This window comes from Peromyscus eremicus, chromosome 2 (genome assembly GCF_949786415.1).
Source record: "Peromyscus eremicus chromosome 2, PerEre_H2_v1, whole genome shotgun sequence".
In the NCBI taxonomy this organism is placed as follows: domain Eukaryota; kingdom Metazoa; phylum Chordata; class Mammalia; order Rodentia; family Cricetidae; genus Peromyscus; species Peromyscus eremicus.
Genome location: NC_081417.1, coordinates 161,783,336 through 161,807,307, shown reverse-complemented (window position 1 = coordinate 161,807,307; position 23,972 = coordinate 161,783,336). Strand labels below are relative to the sequence as shown.

At 45.2% G+C, this 23,972-nt stretch overlaps 1 long non-coding RNA gene across 1 annotated transcript; it reads right to left on the bottom strand.

The window, feature by feature from the left end:
* Positions 1 to 16,544: 16,544 nt before the first annotated feature.
* LOC131905325 (uncharacterized) lies at positions 16,545 to 19,927 on the bottom strand. The gene is made up of 3 exons (XR_009377879.1): positions 19,547 to 19,927; positions 17,241 to 17,509; positions 16,545 to 17,148 (listed from the first exon to the last, which is right to left on the bottom strand). It is a non-coding gene; the product is annotated as an uncharacterized LOC131905325 (long non-coding RNA).
* Positions 19,928 to 23,972: the final 4,045 nt, after the last annotated feature.

Below are 23,972 nucleotides of genomic sequence, written 5' to 3'. Positions count from 1 at the left end.
GCCTTGCTATTTACACAGCAAAAGGGACTGCCCCTGCCCTACATCTCTCTCCCAAGTTCTGCCCCACTTTCTCCTCCATAAACCACAGTGTTTAACACTCTTCCCAGAAACAGCGGATCTGCTGTTACACACTGTTATGTTTTCAACCTAATTGAGGTAGTGGTTAGAAATTGGAGACGACTTTACAGCACTCATTAATCTATTGTCAGTCTTTAATTTTATAGACAGAAACTAGTTAGGAGCCAAGTTGTAAAAGTTCTCTAGGGATTCCAGGCCCAACATACAACACAGTATCACAGCTTATACACAGGGTGAGGGGTGGTGAGAGGAGAGCAGGAGGGCAAAGTTCAGTCTCAGGGGAGAGGTGTTTTAAGTCACCTTACTTTTTAAACTTATCTTTGCATTTGTGCATGTTTTTGTACGTATACATGTGTGTGTTGGTGCACACATGTGGAGGTCACGGGAGACCCATAGATGTTGTTGCTCAGATGCTTTCCATCTTCTGTTTAAGACCAAGTCTCACCTGGCAGCAGTGGTGCATGCCTTTAATCCCAGCACCTGGGAGGCAGAGCCAGGTGGATCTCTGTGAGTTCAAGGCCAGCCTGGTCTACAGAGCGAGGTCCAGGACAGGCACCAAAACTACACAGAGAAACCCTGTCTCAATCCCCCCCTCCCCCCCCCCCCGCGCCCAAAAAAAGACTAAGTCTCTCATTGGGTTGGAAATCAGCCAAGTAGACAAGACTCATTGGCCAATAAGCTGTGTGGTTTGAGTGAGATGTCCCCCATAGGCTCAGGCATTGAATACTTGAGAGGTGATGAGAGCCCTGCTGCACCTCCAGAAACATCCTGAATACTTGGTCACCAATTGGTGGCACTGATTGAAGAGTTTAGGAGGTGTGGCCTTGTTGGAAGAAGTATGCCCAAATGGAGTTGGGCATTGAGGTTTCAAAGCTGTGTGCTGTTCCCAGTGTGTTCTCTGCTTCCTGCTTGAGGTTTAAGAGGTGAGCTCTCAGCTTCCTGTTCTACTCACCATGCTTGCTGCTGGCACACATCCATGCCATGATGCTGACTCTAACCCCCTGGAACCATAAGCCCAGGCGAACCATGGCCGTGGTGTTTTATCACAGCAGTAGAAATAACTAATACAGAGCCATAGGAATCTGGCTTCCTCCACCTCACATCTCACTATCACTGAGATTAGAGGCATGGCCCATCATTCCTGGCATTTTTGTGAGTTAAGGAGACCAAATTCAGGAGATCAAATTGCAAGGCAAGCACTTTACCAATGGAACCATCTCCCCAGCCCAGGCCCTTACTTCTTAAATCACATCTCTGTGAAAAAAGCTTTGAGACCACAGAACATCAGGGATGAGCACCCCTCAGTTTCCCTCAGCAGCTCCACATGACCACTCACAAAGACATCAGGATGTATCTGGAGGTGCAGCGGGCTTTCATCACCTATCAATGTCAGAAGAGCTCCATTGCACAAGTGAGTCTATCATGTTGCTTGGGGCTGCATCTGCAACAGTCTGTGTAGGGTCAAATGCTGTCTGATGAGGTGTGGTAAGGCTGCCAAGACATCACCATGACAATAGATACTGGGTAAATGCTGCATTCAAAATCCATCTGGTCCATCATGGTTCCTTAGGAAAACCCTGCCAGAGGTAACTAGCTGTCCATCAGGGCAAGACATGAGGTCAGTCTCCAAGCTTCCAAGCACCAACTGTGTCCCCAACATGTTCTACATGTTGCCTTCCTCTCTCCTTTAGGTGTTTACTAATTCCTTAAGTTGGGTCAAGAAAGGTAGGCATTCAGTTTGCCTTCAAGAGGCAATAGGTATGTGAAGATCTAAAGCTCAGGGTGGTGGTAGCCAGTGGCCTGGGTAGATGTTGCTCTACATACGGACTCAGAAGAGCAAGGACTCCTAATACCCAAAGGGAGACAGGACTAGGAAGGTCTCCCTTATGAGGGCACCTTGAAGCTAAGAGCATGACAAGAAAAAATACAGTGTCTAGCATTCTTTATGGATTCCGTCGTGAGACTGGATCCCCTCTGGCTCCTTCTGCAGCACTCATCCAGCAGAGCCGGTAGTTTATGCCAAGGCTAGTGTTCCAGGCTGCCCATAGACACACCCTGAGGGAGCCACTCACTTCTGCTTCAGGTCACAATCTTCAACACACTAGAGTTTGCCATTAATGAAGTGTCAAGGTCAGAGTCAGATACCATCTGTATGGTTTGCAAAACCATAGCTGGAGATGTGGGCTGCACTGGTGTGGCGTCACCTACCCGGAGACTCCTGTGCTAAGCCTTTTAGAAGAACTAGAAACTCTGAACAGATGCTGCAGGCTGTCTGCCCCTCCCACCATGGACTGTTTCCTGCCCCTCCCACCATGGACTGTTTCCTGCCCCTCCCACCATGGACTGTTTCCTGCCCCTCCCACCGTGGACTGTTTCCTGCCCCTCCCACCATGGACTGTTTCCTGCCCCTCCCACCATGGGTTATTAGAACTAAGTTTTACGCTCTGTCAGAACAGGTGCCAGCCTAAGAAATTTTTAGACACAATTAACTTTCCTTCTTCCTCTCACCTGCCCCCAAATCAGTCATTCAGATTTCATCATTCAGCTATTCTCCTTTTTCTCCTTTAATTCACCTCTAATCTTTTCTTGAAGCAACGGGACACTTAGGGAATTAATTCAATGGCGCCTTATCGGTGAACTCACGGTGACCACTGCCCCACGGTGGAAAATCAGTCTCAGTGCAGACACAGTTCAATTGAGACATGAAAATCCTGAAAGCCGAGCCCATCAAGGCGTGATAGAGAGGCCATTGCCATGGAATATTAATAGCAGAAGGAGAGATGTGACAGGAATTCTAGACTGAAAGAGAGGTAGCAATGGACAGGCAATCCAACATAAACTTCTTTTCATAAAAACAGCTAGTGTTATGGAAGGCTGATGTCACTACCCCTGGGACACGGGAAGTCATTGCTCCTGAGGTGCTTTTTCTGGCACAATCCTTGCACTTTGCTTATCTATGAACATGAGCTCTTTCTTGCCTCTTGTCTGAGTATTGTCCCTACACTCATCTACACTGGTACTTTAGTATCTGGACCGTCTGTGTCAGTCACCATGTGACACAATCCACCTTGAGAGTGTGTCACAGCCACTGTATCTGTGCCTTCGCTGTCAGGCACAATGATGGTATAATAGTTACCTTCTTATTGCTGAGATAAAACACCTGACGAGAGCCACTTGAGAAGAAAGGCTTGAGCTGGCTTACAGTTTGAGGACACAGTCCATCGTTGGAGGGGGTTGCATGTCAGCAGGAGCATGAGGCGGTTGCTCACATGGCATCTACAGCCAGGGAGAAGGACGCTGGAGCTCAGCTCACTTTCTCCCTTCTATGCAGTCCAGGCTCTGAGTCCACGGATTGGTGCTGCCCACAGGAAGTGTGAGGCTTCTGCTGCTGTGATAAAATACTGTGGCCAAAAGCAAAAGAAAGAAGAAGTAGTTTATTTCAGATGACAATTTCTGAGCAAGATTTCCTAACAGAAGCAAGAGCAGCAAGCTGGCTGATCACATCTTACCTGCACACAGGAAACAGAGAGATAGAACAGGAGGTAGAACCTGTGGATAAACTCTTAAAGCCCACCCCCAGTGGCATACTTCCTCCTGCAAGGTTCCACCTCCTAAAGGGTCCATAACCTTCCTAAACTGCTCCACCAACTGGGGACCAAGAGTTCAAATACCTGGGTCTGTGGGGACATTTCTTATCAAACCACCACAAACTTCCCGCTTAAATCATTAAGTGCAGTCATCTCCCTCATGAACATGTCTAGAATTGCTCCCATATCCCACCAAGGTGACAATGGATATGAATAATCATAAATGGTTCCCTTCTATGTCACAACAAACCTGCTATAATGTAACTGTGGGGTATATGGGGTCAAATGCTTCTTTAGTGTCCATCTGGAAGAATAGAGTTGTGGGGTCTCTGTATGGACATTCTCCTACATGATTGCAGAGCAGATAGATCATAAGAATCATGGCTTATTTATCCATGCCTTGGATCATACATTTCTCTTGCTTCTCTTTTATAAAGTTCTAGAAAGGATATTAAGTGTAGCTGGTCCCTTCTGTGAGAGGAGCATCTGTGATCAAACAGTACTGTCTGAAAGCATTAACTCCTGACTGCTGAGATGCTAAGCCTCTGCTATGATCTGAATGTCATACATGATGGTATTGGGAGGTGGGGACTATGGGAAATGATGAGGTCACAAAGCTGGGGCATCAGGAACAGGAAACCTGAGTATATAAAGGAGACCCAGAGAGACAGCTCATTCCCCCAGGACACAGTGAGAAAGGGTCATCTGTAAATCAAGAAATAGACCCTCACCAGATATGGGATCTGCTGGATCTTGATCTTGATTTTCAGACTCCAGACTGTAGGGAATCAATTCCTACCTACTTGATAATCTATGCAGTTTAAGATCTACCCTTCCTTCCTTCCTTCCTTGCTTGCTTCCTTGCTTCCTTCCTTCCTTCCTTTTTTCCTCCCTCCCTCTCTCATTCCCTCCCTCACTTCTCTCTCTCTCTCTCTCTCTCTCTCTCTCTCTCTCTCTCTCTCTGTCTCTCTGTCTCTGTCTCTCTCTGTCTCTCTCTGTCTCTCTCTCTCTCTCTCTCTCTGTGTGTGTGTGTGTGTGTGTGTGTGTGTGTGTGTGTGTGTGTGTGTGTGTAGAGGTCAGAAGTTGACAGTGGTGTCAGTCACTCTCCACCTTGTGTACTGAGGCAGGTTTTCTCACCTAAGCTCACCAATCTGCCTTGTCTAGCTAACCAGCTTGCTCCAGGGACCCTTTGTCTCCGCCTCCCATACAATGAGATTGCAGGTGGCTGCTCTACCCACCTGGATGCAGGAGACCTGCTTTACAGCAGCACTCTATCTGCTGAGCACCTCCACCGACATTAACAAGGTGAACACTCTACATGTGCTTTTGCCATTTGGCTCAGCTCTTATGAACTATTATATTTTCTGCCCATCTACCTATTGACATAGTTGCATGATTTGTACTGATTTTAAGAAATCATGTATTTAAAATGACAGCTTGTGGGCAAGAGATGAACTCATTTTTCCCAGTCACATTTTTGATTGTTTAATATGTTTTCCATAAGGTCACACAGCCAGCTCTATGAATCCCAGTCTGGTGGGTAGAACCTGTGTTGAATGCCCACTCTTCCCCTCCAACACTGGCCTGGAAGGGTTGCCAGGGAAGCAGGACTTTGGGGCCTTCTTTTTGGCACATAACTTACAAAGATACTAATTCCTTAAAGAAAGAATGGCTGTGAACTCGCCTCTGCGGACAGTGGGCAGATGTTCATCAGAGGCATTGTGCTTCCGTCTCTGGAGACCTCTGATTGAAATCAAATCATTGCACTGAGGACATTGTTCCGGGGAGGAAGGCGCATTCTCTGCATAAAGAGCTCTCTCGGCTGCTTTAAGACAGTAACTGTGGAGCTGCCCCAGCACTGAGATCTGCGGGGAACATGTCCTTTGATGGCTGACTCTTTTATGAATATTGTATCTTCTTTGTCATGGAACGCTGGCCTCTGGACAATTGTACAGCTCACAGCCTGTAGTCCACACTCTCAGCCAGTGCTTACTGGGATGGCTATAGCTGTGTATCTGTCTCATTTTCCTTTCTCATTCTCTTTCCACCTCACTGGACTCTTAATGAAAATGGAAGTGAAAAGCCAAGGAGATGGTTCAGTCAGCACAGTATCTGCACCATAAACACAAGGGCATGAGTTCAGGTCCCCAGCACCCATGTAGAATCAGGAGGTGGCAGTGTACTTCTGTAACCCCTACACTGGAGGGGGTTGGGCAGAGACAGGTGGATCCTTGAAGCTATTGGTCAGCCATCCTAGCGAACCCATGAGATATGAGTTCAGTGAGGGAACTTATCTGCAGAGGACCAGAGTTACCTGGGACACCTCACAGCCACCTGTAAGTCCAGATTCAGCAGATTTAGGGCCCTCTTCTGGCTTCCTCTGGCATCTGCACCCAGGAACACACATACATACACACACACACACACACACACACACACACACACACACACACACACACACAGGGAGGGGGTTAGGTTAGTACAGGTTCCATGCAGCACCCAAATTCTTTTGTTTAGGACCACACTAAGTGTGGTTTAGGACCACTCACATTAGGTGAGTGCCACTGGCTCTCTACATCTACAGATTTCATGCCTGAGTTCAACTGACCACAGAACAAAAATATCCCCACCTAACGCACTCATACTGACAGGTAGACATTTTTTCCTGTCATTATTCCATAAACAATACAATCTGAAAGCAATTTACATGCTGTTCTAGTTCATCTACTGTTGCTGTGATAAACACTGACCAAAAGCAACTTATGGAGGAAAAGGTTTATTTTTTCTTACAAATCTTAGGTCACATTCCATCACTGAAGGAAGTCAGGGCGGGAACTCAAGACAGGAATCTAGAGGCAGGAACTGAAGCAGAGGCCATGGAAAAATATAGCAAGCTTGATGGCTTGCTCAGCTTCCTTTCTTATACAAACCAAGACCAACCAGGTCTATCACCATCCACAGTGGTCTGGGCCCTCCCGCATCAGTCACTAATCAAGAAAATGCCCCACCATTATGCCCACAGACCAAACAGATGGAAACAATTCCTCAATAGAGGTTCCCTCTTCACAGGTGACCCTAGCTCATGTCAAGTTGGCAAAACTACCCAGCACATGAGCACTGGATTATACCAGGTCTTGCAGGTAACCTGGAGATGATTTAAAGTACATGAGAGAATGTGTCCGTGTCAAGGTTCTGTGCAAACACTGCCCTTGACCATCTGCTGGTCTCCATTTTGACTGGGAGTTGTTTGAGGTGTTGAAATTGGAGACATCTGTACACGGGAACTTCCAGAGCTTACCGACTTCAGTTTGCATCCTGTGTCATCTAGCCAATGCTGACAATGGAAGAATGTTGCAACAGAGTCTACATGTTGCACTAGGGACTGGGCCCAGGTGATGCAAAGATGCAGCAGGAAGCCAGACACCCAGAAAACCCAGCAACAAGCTGATCAAGAAACAAGGCATTCCATGGAGAGAGGCAGAAGGTGGAAGCCAGTTGACTGAGTGGCCACTTTCTTTGACCACAGAAAAGTGTTTGGCTTTTATTCAAAAGCGAGGTTGACAGAAAGTCCACTGTAGCAAATGCAGAAAGAATGGATGGAAATGAAGGCCAGAGAGAAGCCAGGGGTCTGACTCTCCCTGAGCAACTGGGAGATGATGGGGCAGGGACCACTGCCTTGATCCTAGGAGGATGCACCCAGAAGCAGGTACAGTGGGGGACAGGGAGCCCCTAGGAAGCAGCCTGGATGCAGATGCTGTGCCAGCTGCAGCACCCCCCCCCTGTGGAGATAAGTAAGAAATTATAAAGCCCGTTTTCTGCAGAATGAGAAGCTCCCATTATAATGAAAGCTGAAAGCTGGGTGGTGTTATTCTTGAAGAGGACTTTTGTTTCTGTCAGTGGTTTTTTACTAATTACCATAAGTACCGTCCATTTAGGATTTTGCCGTAATTCCAGTCCCTATTAGTGTGTAAGCGGTGCCTTATCTCTGCCGCAAGCTACTGTTTATTCATGGGATGAGACAGGACATCACGGGTATTGTCACATCAAATAAATGTTTTTTGTATTACATTGTATGCAGTAAGAATGGGCCAGAAGTGATTTGCCAAATAGGAAGTGCATTTGAAAGTGAATTTTGAATTTGAAAGAAAACTCACTTGTTTCTGCTCGGTGTGTATGACAGGGCGTCTTGTGTTCCAACTTTTATGTTTTGAGATTTTGCCTTAAGGAAATATGAGCTGACTGGTGGGCTGAGACATCAGAGAGGGAAGGCCTCATTCACAGCATTGCTAGGTCACCTGGGATGATGGTGCCCACTGTCATTTTGCACCGAGTAGGCATCTCACTGGCTATCAGAGCCAGAAGGCCTCCATTTCTCCATTTTCATCAACAAAGATGTCAGCTACCCAGCACGTCAAGTTGGAGCCAGACGGAAATCAAGCTGGCATATTTTGCAGAGCTTAACTGCCCAGGTGCCATTAGGATTCTGAGCAGGGCTTTTAGGAGCTACCAAATGGAATACACATCTGTAAGGACCCAGGGAAGATCACCTCTCTCCATCTAGGAGACACATATGGAAGCAGACAGATGTTTCGGATGGAGATGGCCAGACTAATTTGCAGTTTCTAACTCTGCAGAGACACAATGTTCTGTCATTAAACATTCATTTAGGACCATCTTCATCGGAAACAATATAACAGAGCCACGAACCTAGATGACAAATGCTGCTTTCTGGACATAAAATATTAAAGTGCAGCCTCCAACTTTTCTCCATCGGATCCTTTGTGGAAGTACTTGGATGGGTTAAAAAAAATTGACATCTCAAAGCTCACTCTTGTAGAGTCTTACCAGGTGCTCGCTTTGTATTGAACAACATGCCACAGGCAAAACGGAACTGATGACCGGCAAGACACAGTGTAGCCACTGGAGAAGCCTCCAGGAAGATTGTGAGCATTTAAGAATAAACTCAACAGGGACTGGAGAGATAATGGCTCGTCAGTTATGAGCACTGGCTGTTCTTCCAGAGGATCCAGTTCAGTTCCCAGCAACCATGTCTGGCAGGTCACAGCTCCAGAGGATCTGACACCTCTGATCTCCAGGGGTACCTGCATTCATTCACGTGCACCTTCCCATGCATGCACATGTATACACACACACACACACACACACACACACACACACACACACACACACACACAAATATAAAAAAGAATAAATTCAATTTAAGCAGGATGTGTCCCAATAAATAGTAGTCTTCCTGCTTAGATTTGGTTTAAAATGAACTATGGTTTTAAACTTCCTCAGATGGTTGGACATTCCTCTGCATTTTATCATGCCATTTTGAAAGCTTTGTACATGCACTATACTCCATGAAATTCTTTCTTATTCAAAGCCTTGGTTGTGTGATACTATTCTTAGAAGTGAACAAATGTCTGTTCATCCTAGATAAGGAACTAAACACAGACCAAAGTAATGATTCTACCTAAGTCCAGCTTGGTGAGGCATTTGAGTTTGCTGGTATTACTTACAGGAGCATGGGAGAGGGGTGACTTTAGGTGTAACAATGATTCAAATGCAGCTGTATGGTGGAAAGCCCACCCCAGCATTGGAAACGGCTTATAAAAGGTAGAAGCCTGGGTCTCTCTGTAAGACTTGCAGGCACCTCAACAGGTTTGAGAGTCACCTCTCTCCAACAATACTGCTTAGAGAACCCAGAGGGTATCTTGTGAATTTGATAAGTTTCAGGGACTTCCTGGAAGTCATTAGTTGTTGACTCCTGAATTTTATCTAGCCTCCTTGCAGGATGAAATGTTCCAATTCAGGAAATTGCCACACAACGTATTTAATTAAAAACCAGTTCTATGGCATCCAACTTCATCATTCTTGGCTCACAGGCTCAGAATGAACCTGCTTTTCCATTATGCACCCTGAGTTCTTTGCAATCATTTTGGAAACCTGCCCATTTTCAAAAATAGTTCAGAGGATTTTGTACCAGTTATTTGCTGATATTTTTGTAAACAAAACTATAAATAAGTAGGACATTCAAGAATTTGCTGTAATTCAGCCCCCTTATAGAAATCAGATGTCTGTGTTGTGATGGGGTCTGGACAGTTGCTTCCTATCTAGTTGAGTCTCAGGGCATATACCTGTGTCTACACCACATGTCTCCCCACCTGGTACTCTAAGAGTTCCATATTTATTGAGCTGAATGAAGGTTTCATTTCATAAGTCCTTTTTTTGACAAATAACTTACTCAAATGATTGATACAGAAAGAGTTTCTTGGATACAGTGCAAAGAAGAATCTATGGAGAGTTGATCAAGCCTCCACATGAGGATCGGAATGCGCATTTGATATGCATCAGCCTGGTGCCCCCATGCCACTGTCTTAATTACCTTTGAGGCTCTCCAGAGAGTATCAATCAAACACCACTGTCCAGAGCTCCTTGAGTCTGCTCAGTTGCCATCAGGAATGCCACAAACTTCAAGCACATGCATATCTTTTCTCAGAGCTCTAGGGGGGAAAGCCCTGAATCAAGCTATGAGCACCCTGGTTCCTGGTGAGCTGGCCTCTTCAGCTTGCTGGATGTGCCTTCCTACTGCACCTTTCCTGGCCTTTTCTCTACATAAACACACCTTCTCCTAATAGGAGCAGAGTCTTATGGTACAAGACCCTGTAGCAGGTTTTCTTTTGGGCACCAACTATCTCTCAAACCTTAAACTGCTAAACAGCTTTGCATTGCATCAGGCTCCACCTGGCTCAGGGTCTGTGAAAGCCAAGCTTTAGGCCTTGTGAGTCTGGCTGAAAGCTGTGTTCAACTGGGAGCTGCATTCAACTGTCCCAGCTCTAGGAAGTTGGTGCCTACATGGCGGCAGTCATTTTTATGTAGCTTGCTTTCCCTAAGGCAGAGCCTCTTGAAAGAGCCAGGAGCCGTATCTGTTCCCCTTTCCCAGCTTTCTCAGGACCTATGTGGATATTGGGGCCCCAAGTTGGGTGCCAAATGTAGTAGGCTTTCTTTTGGTTACCAACCAGTTCCCAAATCATACACAGAGACTTATTATTAGTTATGAATGCTCAGCCTTATCTTGTACTTGTCCCACTAGCTCTTATAACTTAAATTAACCTGTTTATCTTCATCTGCATTCTGCCTCAAGGCTTTTTACCTTTTTTTCACTCTGTATGTCCTACTCCATGTCTGGCTGGCTTGCCCTGGTGTCTTCCTCTTTCTCCCTCATTCTTGCCTCATCTTTCCTCTCTAGAGCCTAGATTCCTCATACTACTTATTCTCTCTGTCCACTAGTCCCATATAGCCCTCTCCTGTCTAGCTATTGGCTGTTCAGCCTTTTACTAGACCAATCAGGTGCCTTAGGCAGACAAGGTAAAACAGCAACACATCTTTACATAATTAAACAAGTGCAACATACCTCTACATAGTTAAAGTAATATTCCACAACAGGACTCCACTCTACTACTTAACCAACTGTATTGACGTCCTAAAATGCCCTGTCTCCAGGCACAGTCACATAGGGGTATAGGCTTCAATATATGAAGTTTTGGAGGACCCTGCTCAATGCCTATTATCCCTTTAGCCAAATAAAGTTAAAAACTACAGAATTGTAAGATAATATTTGAATGACTTTATGTTTAACTTTTAACTTCGGCATTTTGAGGTGCACATCTGAGGTATTTTGACCTACAGATGGACCACAAGAACATTGATAACCAAGAGAAAGAGCACACTGGCTGCCCTCAAATGCCCTAATGTGCCCATCTGTAGCCACTCCTCTGTTTTCCTCATTCTCAGATAGTTAATAGATCTCTGTGTTGTTGTATCTGCTTGTGTCTAATATAACCCTACCTGATACACTTCCTGCTGGCCTGGCTTCTCCTTACATTGGGATTTGCTGGTCATGTGTTGCCACACACACCAGTGCCTCCTTCCTTTTAGTCTTGAGCAGGATTTCATTGCATGGCTCTTGGCGAATCCATGTTAGTATCCTTTGCTACCCTTTCACATTTAGTTTATCTGTGCTGCTATATTTAAAATGAGTCCTCAGACAACTTGTGGTTGCACCTTGACCTTTGTTATTCTTCTGTCTTAGTCTGCTGAGGTTGCCATAATCAGACACCATAAAGTGTAAGACTTATGAACAAGAAAATTTTGCTTCTTACATAGGGTTGTATTTCTTACTGAAAATGGGGTATGGACAGTGTGTCAGGGTTCTTGTGAGAGCTCTCTTGCACATGTTGCAGGCCACTGATATCTTCTTGAATTTTTATGTAATAGAGAAAAATATAATTCTCCAGTCTTGTTCATGAAGGGTCTACCCTCAATATCTAAATTACCTCCAAAACCCTCAACTATTAGTGCTGTATATTTGGAAGGGAGTAGGATTTTGACACAATTTTCAAAAGATTTATTTTATTTTTATGTATGTGTATATGTGTCTATATGGTATTTATACATGAGTTCAGGTACTGTTAGAGGCCAAAAAAGGGTATCGGATATAAGCTGTGAGTTCTTAGCAGTGAAATTTCTGCCTTTTAATTTGTGTACTTAGGCCATTTACATTTAATGTGATTGCTGATATGCTTAAGTTTGAGTCCATCAACTTGCCACTGTGTTCCATTTGTGACAACTTTATTGTAAAGAGATACAAGTAATAGAAGATATTGATGATGTTACCTGTAAGTGCTCTCCACCTTCTCTATTTCTTTCCTTCTGACCAAAACAATTATTTTAATACAACTTGGTGACAGGTTTTTTTTCTTCCCCTATCCAGCTTGATTGTATCTGAGTATAAATCCACTTCACCCTTAACTTGTCCTCTCTGCACCTAAGTATTTTCATCTTCCCTTTCTGCTCTTGGAAATTTTTTATTTGGAGGAGGGAGGTTCTGAACATCTTGCTTACAATGCATCTTTACTCAATTTGTTTGGTTAATATGAATTTCCTATCTTTCATGTTTCACTTATTTGGCTGAACCTTATCCATCAGTGGGCTTAGAATTCTGACCAAATGAGAACATACCTTGTTCATTATTTCTTATTGACTGTCCCCTTCTCTCCTTGGTCTCCCTTTATACATCTATAAGACAATTTAAAATTCACAGGTTATCTTTTTTATAATTTATTTTCCCTCTGGATATTTCATTTTGAATGTTTAATGGTAAATTTTAATTGTTAACCTGGAAGAGTGTCTCAATGATTGATTGTCTAGATGGGGTTGGCCTGTGGGCATGTATGTGGAAGATTATCTTGATTACATTAATTGATGTGGGGAGTCCCAGCCCAATGTGGGCAGCACCTTTCCCTAGGTTTGTGTGAAGGATTTTATGAGTGAAGAATATGAGCTAAGTGGTAAGCATGAATCCATGTACGTAGGCATGATGTAACTAGCTGCTCCCAGCTCATCCTTTGACTTCCCTGCTTTAGTGTACTCTAATCTGGAATTGAAAGTTAGCATAAACCCTTTCTTCCCTAAACTGCTTTTTGTCAGAGTCTTTTATCACAGCAACAAAAATAAAACCAAAGCAGAAATCCTGTATTAAAGTTTTCAAATTCCCCAATTGTTTCATCTGCAGATTCTTATGGACTCTTTAGATTATAATGTACACTGTAATTCCACTCCACCTTAGAAATCATGTCTTTTAAAACACGCCTTCTATGTCTATGTCTTGATGTTCTGCTCCAAGATTATTTTGAGCTCTTTGTCTGGTAACTTTATCATCTCTATAATCTCTGGGGTCAGTTTTAATTATGGTTTTCCATCTTGGTTGTCATATTTTCTGTCCTTATTAATTTTCAGGGATATTGAGTTTTACCTGTTTGGAGATGAATGTTTAGTTAGAAACAGTTCAGACCTTCCTAGTTTTTCTTTCAGGCTTGTTAGACCAGGCACAGCAGCAACGCAGGCTAGGGCTAAGGATCTCCCACATTGTGAGAAACTCTTCAGAATGATGTACCCAGATCTTGGGATCACATTTCCAGTCAGTCTCCTGGTAAGAAGCCTTTGTCTAGCCTGCCTAAATTCTGGGTGCTCTCCTTGCTCCCTCAAAGCCTCTTAAGTGTTTAGGTACAGACAGAATGTCCTGGTTGGTAGTAAATAAGGTTTCCCATTGGAGAATCTCCTCCCATGTGGATGTACGAAACTGCTCTTCTGGTAGATTCTCAGCCCACACCTCAAGCTCTAGTTTCCTGGATTTCCATGAGACCTCAATGAGTTCTTCTGCATCTTGATTTCTAAAACTTTAAGTTACCACCTGAGTCAAATAAAAGTAAGGGTGTAGCTTTCCAGGTGCCCTCATCTGTCTGGTGTTATTTACCTTGTTGTTGCTGCAAAATGCCTGGGCAAGACAACTAAAGTGAGGGAGGGTTTGTTGGGCTCACTATTAGAGGGTACAGCTTATTATGAGAGAAAGGGCATACTACCAGGAGCATGAGGCAGCTGGTCACATTCTATACACAGTCAGGAAACAGAGAGAGAGATGAATGCTAGTTTCCAGCATGCTTTTTTATCTTTCATACAGCCTTGGTCACCAGCCCATGGAATGGTGCTGTCCACATTTAGGGTGAGTCTTCTCATTTCAATTAACTTTATCTGAGCAAATCTCTCATAGACATATCCAGAGGCATGTCTCTTTGATGTTTTGGGTATTGTCAGGTTGACAGTTAATATGAGCCACTATACAGCTGCAGTGCAAGAAACCAGCTCTCCGAATGATGTAGAAATGTTAAGAGAAAGCGAGAAAGCCACCCTTGCATTTCCCATCCAATAGAAAGCCAGGGCTGTGCCAGATGACCTCTACAAATGCTAGAAGTCAGTGATTTGAGATTTTTTCCAGGGCATTTATGCTGCAATACATTAATTGGAGTTAAAACCCAACATAGAGAGACAGGATAAATAACCCTAGGTTACATGGTGCCTCAGGACACTTAATACAGCCAATCTTCCTGACACCTCCACACAGAGTCAGGCACCTTTGTGGAAAAACACCTTTAATCTACAGATCATCCTGTTCTCTCAAGACACTCAAAGCAGCTGCCTTTGGTTAATGGAAAGGCAGAGCCCCTTCTCATCTTAACAGAATAGCACTCCCTTCTCTGAGTCTTATTATGGGAATTGTTTGTCAGTGGCCTTTCTAAAGGATGTGTTATTGATTTCTTTACTCAACCAAAGTGCATCAAGTACCTATAGAGTGTGCTGGGTATTTTACAAGACAAAGTTATAGTAACAATGGTCTTTTTCCAAAATAAACTCCCAATCTCTCAGATGGTAGGAGGCAGATGTGTCCTTTCATTGAGAAGGGGGAAAGAGCAGCAATGGCTGCAATGTGAGGAAGATGCAGCATCATATACCCGTCACACAGGTCCCTAGCCAGCCTCTGCTTCATGTCAGACACTAGTATACAAGGCTGTGCTTAGTGCCCACATAGGTGACTTCCAGGCTCCACCTGTTCTTGGCCTTCATTCCAATAATCCAGTGTGCTCAGTAGTATCTGGAATTCCTTTTCCACTTCTGGGAGTTTATCCTCAAAGCACAGAAGGCAAAATGAACATGACAAGGACTTCTCACTGAAATGGGTGCCTTGACACAGCACTGATAACAAGCGTCCTCCAAAGACATCAGCCATAGGATGGAAATGCCACAGCTGAAGTCCAATTCAGCCTTGTGTGAAATATTCAAATGCTTTGCATTTATAACCTCACAGAGAAGAGGCCAGACCAGAATGCTAAATATTCATCTGAATGAGAGTCTTTGCTCATAATCACACCAGATAATGAATGGAGAGAAGTGGGAATATCAGAATAGTTGACCTTTCGTGGCAAACAGTGACTTGAGGAGCAGCCGAGAGCTGTGTACTAACCACTGATCACTCATTCCACCCCTCTGATTAATTTAATTGTAGGAAATAATGATGGCTAATTCAGCTGATGGATTTTTACAGGCTTAATTGACTTCAGAGATCTTTTACCCTGTTTGTTACACTGCATCAACTGTCCAATATATGGAGTGCAGAGTAGAAGCACTGCCCTTAACATGTTTATATCTAGGCATTTGTGGCCAACTCCTGTAACCCTCCACCCCAGAGGCTGAGTCTGGAAGGATTATGAGTTCCAGACTCCATCTACATAAAGGAGCCTGTCTAAAAAAACAATAAAGGCTTATAAACAATCAGAGTGTGTTGATAAATTAAAATGGAGCAGGTGCAATCACTCAACAAATGCATGCTAAGCATATCAGATTACAAAGAATTGTGTGGGGAACTCTGGGGACCCCTAATAGCTTTTGTAAGCAAGGGCCTGACATATGGGAGATGCACATTATGTACTTGTTATGTGAATGAGTGTGCGAGAGAGTGGTGAGCGAGTGAATGAGTGAGTGTATTTGGAACCAGAAGAATCACTATGGAGGTTTTTACTAACAGTTGATGTGTTTTCAAGAGTCAAGAGGCACAGAGAAGTGAAGACTTGATGTGAGGTAAATGAAGAAAGGAGGTTACCTCAGAGACTGAGTATGTGCTCAAATGTGTAAGCCTAAGTATGGGCTAGGGTAAGGACTTCTCACAGAAGAACAGGGGGAAATGCCAACAAAGTGTGAGTACTTCCTGACGGAGGAGAGAGTGGGCACTTCCAGATGGAAGAGAGAGTGGGCACTTCCTGACAGAGGAGAGAGTGGGTACTTTCTGGTAGAGGAGAATGTGAGCACATCCTGACAGAAAAGAGTGTGGGTACTTCCTGAAACAAGAAAGTGTGGGCACTCTTCCTAAATATAAGAGTTGGGCACGCCCCAACACAAGGAGTATGGGTATTTTCTACACATGCTTGCTGGTTCCTGAGAAGCCGGTCCATTTAGAGAAAAGCAACTCACTTCAAAGCTTAATTTCTCCCTGTAGTTGAAGCTTTTATTACATTCAGCACCCAATGTTACAAGAGATGGACCCAGAACCCTGCATTGGTGACCTCTTCTCCCACTCCAACAGGAAACTGCTCTTGGCTATGTTGGACTTCAAAGGATTTGGCCTAAGTAGCTGTGAGATCCTCCACTAGTATTTTGTCCCCTTCTCTTCAGTTCAGAAGGAATCCTCTGGCTCTTGTCCAACCATAGTCCAATTCTGAGAACAGAATTCCTCTCTAACTTGACAGCATGGCCATGGTGTAATCATCCTTTGCTGGCAAGAAAAGTCCATCTCACTAAAGCAACATGGTCTAGGCCACTCTGATGGGGAATGGAGATAAATGGCCAGTGCATTGACTCCTGACGAAGCTGCCTGTGGCAGGTACAGGAATGCTGATAGTGTCTTGTGTCTTCATGATCCAGTGTTATCTTTCTCTGGTAACTTCTACCATTCTGTCCCCTGTGCCTACAATTTCATTATAGATTGTGACTTTACCACTGTTGATTGATCTTTACAAGACTTTCCCATTGCAGCTCAGGAAGCCCTATCTTCTAGACTTTTTCCTCTCAATGCAACATTGATAGCACCCTAAGGAAAAGATTGGAAAAAGAGAGAAGCATCATTCATCCACTAATTGTGTAGCAGTCAGAACACACTCCTGGACAGCCGGTGAGACTTACAGCCTCAGTGAAGTTGATGTGTGATTTGCACTGTTGGGCTGCTAGCTGGAGAGGGAGCTGGTCAGAGATGAGCCAAGGACAGCTCTTGCACTGCCGATTTCCCAGGCTGAGGGAGAAGCAGCTTGATGACGTCTATATCCTCATTAAGCTGGGGTTAAGTAACTTCCAGGGATGGATGTTGCTGGAGATGAACACAAAATGTTTCTTCAGCTCCTCAGTCACCGAGCCAGAGACAGTCCACAAGGGCTGGAAGTAGCATCAACCTGGAGCTAGAGTAGAATCAGGACTCATCTCAGAGCTTCCCTAGTGGGCAAGCTCACAGGTTTCCCTAGATCTTAGTGGGGCATGGGAAGATAACTGAGAGGCTGTTGGTTGAGACAACAGAAAGCCTATGAAGCATTGCCCCACCAAGGCCAACCTCCAACATGGCTTCCCACTCTCTGTCTCAAGGGCTTCCCTTTAGTCTGGACAGGTTACCAAGAGCTCATTCATCTATTCCGTCTCCGTGCTTCTAGCTTTACTACCTGCTATGTTGTGCCAGCCTCCCCACTCCCACCCTCCCCCACCCCACCCCCACCCCTGACAGCTTCCACTTTTCATATCTTCTCTTCTTGTTCCAGACAAAACCTACTATGAGGGAATGACTGACTCAGTCATTATTCTCCTTCAGGACCTTAACAAAGAGACAGAAACCTACCGGGGGAAAAGAGAGAGGAGAGGGGAGTGGAGGGGATAGGAAGCGAGAGACAGAGACTGAGAGAGACCAGAAAGAGGGGAGAGAGGGTGCTGATTCCATGCAATTCTCACAGGAGTCTCAGCTGGAGGTGAGGAATGATTCCTTGACTCATTCAGCCTCTGCCACAGCTATTTTCTTTCCTCTTCCTATCTTCCTTCCCCCCTTCTCTGTCCCTCCCTTTTCCTCCCCTTCCCTGTCCTCTGCTAGCTCCTTCACCTACACTCTGGCTCTGCTCAAGGCTCCAGAGCTGTGGTCTGGCCTCATGGAAGCTTCCAGAAGTGTCTCCTGCATCCAGATTACTTCCACGCCTCCATCCCTCTTCCTATGGAGCAGAATGTTCAACTGTGAATGGATGTCACTGCTCAGATGCCCTCCCTGGGTTGTATTTGCAGTCTCTTCTTTCCCATTTTCCTGGAAATGAGCACTCCCAAGCCAATCCCCTAACAACAGAACCCTAGTCTCACAGGTCTGTGGGCTCCCTTCCTGCCTCAGCTCGGCAGAGCAGCATTTGAAGACTTCTTCCAGCCTCTCATGTGATCCCTCCTCAAGGTCTTTCCAATGGGCTGGGCTCCTGCCCAGGCTCTCTCCCCAGTGACTCCCAATAAGGCCATTGAAGGGGCTAGCAAACTCCCCATTTCTTTCCTTTCACAGCTGAGCGCATCCCAGGCACCTGCTCTTTCTGCTCTGTGAAGTCCTTGCTTAGACACAAACAACACTTGCTTCCTCTGCTTCTCAGCCCCACAGTCACTGTCACAGAACCCCTGCTGTAATGTCAGCGTCAACCCCTTGAAAAATTGCATTCGTGGGCATGAGATTTATAGAAGAGCTATTAACACCACAGACAGACAGACAGACAGCCAGACAGCAGTATGGCAGAGCTCTGAGGAAAGCCTAGGTGCATGAGGCAAAGTGGGGGTCTCAGAGAAACTGCAATGTTTCACATCCTGTGGTTGAGGAGCAGTTGAGAACATGGGCAGGATGACTGAGTCCTAAGGTGTCATGGAGAGGGGAGGGGATGTTGTGGGAGTGGGTGAGGGAAGAGACACAGATTGAGGTATACCCATTACACTGGTAGCCTTTTGATCTCCCAGGTTCTAACAAGACAATGGGTTTAGGGGGAGGGATGTCACTGCACCTCTCTGTCCTTATTTCCAATTTAATGTGAGCACATAAAATACATCGTTTTTGGTTTGTTTTTGTTTGTTTTTGTTTGTTTGTTTGTTTGTTTGGCTTTTCTCTACTAATTTAGCTCTTTTAATTGGCTAGTAAGGACAAGTGGCTCAGTGTGACTTGTTAGGACCACCACATCTCAGGCTCCAACTCCATTAACTTCAGTAACATGTCTGCTTGCATCGCTCTGTACAGCCCAAGGGAATATTTCAACATGACCCGTAGTCCTTGATTTTCTCCTTCAACCCAGCGGTGACACTACACTGTACTTCACACAACACAGACTGTCTCCCGGGACCCACAAGGCTGTCCTCCATGGACTCGCCTTCACTCACACCCCTTTTCTGCTGTGAGTTTGTGGCCCTGGACACTTCCAAAGTTCACAAAGTCCTCTTCCCACCTTGCTGCAGGCTTTCTCCTCGGTTCTTCTGGACTGGGTTTCTTGCTTGCCTCTCTCAGGCTCTCAGTTCCTCTCACATGTCTTCTGTAGCTCTGTTTCTGGTGATTTCAACCACCATATGATGTCTACATTTTTTTTCAGAGCTCCTTCACTATCACTGTGCATCCAGTGTGGTGCTAATGTGATTACTGTCTGTGCTTGAGTCAGAGTCAGCATCATAAGGGCACAGAGTAAATAGGTGACCACTCACTGAGATCAAGTCCACTCCTGAGACAGACCATGACCATTCTCTGGGATAGATCATGTCTTCTCACTGGGAAGATTACATTCACTTGGAGAGATCATATTCCACCCAGTAGGGAGATCATGTGCACTCACAAGGGAGATCATCACTCATGGGTAGATCATGTCCACTTGTGGAGAGAACATATATACTCACTTGGGGGGGAGGTGTCACATCCACTCATGGGTAGATCATATTCACTCATGAAGAGAACGTATCTACTCACTGGGGAGATTGCGTCTACTAAGTGGGAAAAATCATGTCCTCTCATTGAATGAGACAGCATATGGGAGATGCCACATCCATTCCTTGGGTACAGATTATTTGTACCATTGGGGGAATCTTGTCTACACATTAAGAGACCATATCTGTACTATGACAGGCTCATAGGGTGGAGGAAATTGGCTCAGACCAGTAGCCAAGGCATGCACATAACGTACTCCTTAAGAGCCAACCTGGAGTCTGCCTGAGGGCCTAGCAACAGGAGCTGTCAGAATTCCTAGTTGATGTCAGAGTTCCTGATTATGCCAAGTCTGCCTGAGGACCTAGCAACAGTCAATGTGATGTCAGAGTTCCTGATTGTGCCCAGCCAATGAGGGATGACCACACAGACTGGGTGCTGGGAAGAGGGTATATAAGGCCTTCCCTGTTATTGAATAAGTGAGTGTCTGAGTCATTGATGCCGTGCCTTCTCACCCCCTCTCCCAAGGGAGTCATTAGGATCCAAGCAACACATATCCACTAATTTGGTGGCGATAGCCCATGTCCACTCATTGTTTGGAAAAAGACCATGTCTACCCACTGTTGGCATAGTGTCTCCTCACTGAGAAAGGATCGCATCCCTCATTGTTTGTATTTACCCACTGTGGTGATGTGTCTGGTCTATCAGATGAGTTGACTGAATGTGCCGCTTCCTCTCTTATCATATCAATGCCCTGTGCATCACTTTGACTGTCCTTTTCATTGCCTTGGGTCTCACAACTCTACCAGGAACTCCCTCAACTCACCCAGATGTCAAACTCCACTGTACTGAAGGCTCAGCCCAAAGCCACCTCCTCCAGGCTGTGAGTGTTTACCTGCACATATGTATATATACCACGGGCACGCAGTACCCATGCAGGTCAGAAGGTGGCATCAGATCCTTTGGAACTAGAGTGATGAATGGTTGTGAACCACCGTGTAGATCCTGGGAACCAAAACCGGGTCTTCTACAAGCATAACAGGTGCTCTTAGCTGTTGAGCCATCTCTCCACCCCCAGGTCATATTCCTGATCTCAGCAAGTCCCTAAGTCCCTCTGAGCAGCACTGACTGAGTTCTCTTAGAGCCTATTTTGTGTCATTCTGCTCAGCCTGGGCTCTGTCACAGTCTCTGATGAGATCATGCACCCCTCCGCACCCTAGAACCTTTTGCCCTATCTCTGGCCCTATTAATTACTCTACGGTCTGTGGACAGAGATTATTCTCTATCTCCTTCTTTCCTAGTAGAACACAACAGAACAGAATATTTTGAACAAGATAACCTCTATGGTCTCTCAGATGAAGGCCCTGTCTTATCTCCTTCAACTTAAATTAATATCAGGCTTTGGCAGGCCTGGCGATTATCTTGCATCTTTCCCACTGTCCCACATTCACAGAGGTCCTCAGAGTACACATTGTGGGCACAGAATGAGCTCCAGCCCAGGAGTTCATTACTGAATACCAGACTAGAATCTTCCTTTGGCAGAAGCTCAACACTCAGCTGGATGCTGGAAATGAAAGATGAGCAGAACATGGTCTATGTCCCTGATGGACAGGCTAGGAAGATACCTAAGTGGCCAAAGTGTGTAAGCAAGTGATTCCCCACAGACAAGAGAAGCGCCTGCACCCACAGGCAATGCTACCAAGGATATCTCTCTCTCTCTCTCTCTCTCTCTCTCTCTCTCTCTCTCTCTCTCTCTCTCTCTCTCTCTCTCATGTGTCTACATACATGTGGAGGCCAGAGGTCAAGATCTGGTGTTTTCTCCAACCGCCCTCCATCTTGTGTTTTGAGACAAGGTCTCTCACTGAGCCTGAAGCTTATTAATTTAGCTAAGCTGGCTGAGCCATTAGTTCCAGGGTCTGCCTCTCTTTTCCTTCCAGCATGGAGATTATAGACGTATGCTACCAGGCCAGACTCGTTTTGTAGGTGCTTGGGATCCAGATTCAAACCCTCATGCATACATGGCATGTACTTACCAACTGAGCCATGCCTCCAGTCCATCTTCTGTCTTCTAGAGGAAACACGTGTTTACATTGACTGAGCAAGTTTGTCCCATGGGTAATGATGCACAGAGCTGAGAGAAAAGCCAGATCCTCCCATATCCATATCATCAGTCTCATCACCCCTGTGTGAGCCTTATGGGGCAACACATGCTGCCACAGCCCAGTCCTGAAGGGCACACACAGAAGGAAGTGAGAGAATGATGTCTTGAGGACAGGCAAGGCGACAGGTATGGAGACTTCATACCAGATAATGCTTAATAATCCCCACTTGCATTTGTTAAAATAATGTGTTTTCCTATTCCTCGTGCTTAATGACATTTCTGCAATGCCTAGGGAAATGTGTATACATGTATGTGTCCATATATGTATATGAGTCTAAATCCATGCAGTCTATGCCAGCATCTAGCCCCAGCCCCTGCAAGTACTCATTTCCTGGAACAATGGAATCCAAAAGTGTGGAAGCCTGGTTAACTCCCTCTGACTGCTCAGGAAGAGCTGCTTCTGGGTCTGTATCCTGCTAGCTCACAGATCCCTGTCACCCGTTGTCAATCTGCGCAACGCATGGTGTAGTGTGTTGTTAACTTGACCTTGAACACAGTCTCTCTGGGGACGTGAGTGACTGTGAGCTGGCATTGCCACAGTGTCAGAGACACATCTGCTTCCAGCTGAGTTGCTTTGGTTTAAGCTTCGAGCTTTCCCTTTTCCTGACTTAAAAACAGATTACCAGGAGGCACAATGATTCAAAGTGACATCTGGGTGCCCCATTGGCATGTGTGTGGTAATTTCCTTCCTTCCATCCTGTAATTAAATCAATTAGATTTCTAAGGCTTTCGTGAGGGGATTTCCAGGAATCCTTTCTCAGCAGCCCACAAGCCATTCACTGAGTGTCATCTGTCCCTACCTTTTACTCTCCTGGCATCTCTCAGCAGAGCGGAGTGCAAAATACAGCGGACAGCTATTGAATGGTTGAGTAAAGAAGATCAGCAGGGACAGCCTAAGCCTTGGCTCTGGACAGAGAGTCTGGGCCCCAACAAAGGCCAACTTAACTTCCAGTTCTGCCCAGTCAAGACAAACAGTTTCCCAGGTGCCATTTATTAACTGGCATCTTGGCTGAATTTATTTAGTACTTTAATGAAGGCCAAGTTTGGGGGTGAGAATCCCCTCAAAGTGTCAGAGGTTGGGTGCATTCAGTTGATACCCATCCTTGCCACTCAGGTAGACTCAGAAGCAAACAACAGCCTGGTTTATTGACATCTGTAGGAAATTTAGAAAGTAAAGATATGGGGATGTCCACAGGTTCCAGGCTAGCCTGGGCTACAAAGAAAGACTCTGTCTTAAATCCTAATACAAGTTGGGAGGGCTCATGGAGTCCCATCCTTCGCTGGGGAGCTGTTACTTGCAGTTGCTGGCTGCTGTGGTGGTGGTGGGGTCAGTTTTCTTCAAGGATGCAGCCCCTATGAGACTGCCCTTGCTCCAGATACACCTACACCCGTACAGCACCAAGTGGATCCTATTACGATTTAATGAGGCAGGGAACATGTGAAGTTGAGACAAGAAAGTAGTAAGAGAGATAAGGAAGGAACTGGAGGGGGATGGGATGGACCAGAATGAATTATATGTAAGTATAAATTCTCAAGAAATAAAACATAATTGAAAACAATGAGTACTAATTGTCTCATTTACATTTTGTGGATAACAATCAAAACTGGGTCCTCAGTCCTGAAAAAGTCAACACATTCAGTAAATTCCTTACATAACACTATGTGAGAAATCTTCAGTTCCATCAGAAAAAAAAGAAAAGTGTGCTTTGAGGGCTGATAAGATGGCTCAATGGGTAAAGAGCCTACTGTGCAAGCTTGAGGACCCGAGTTCAAATCCCCAGAATTCATATAAAATCAGACC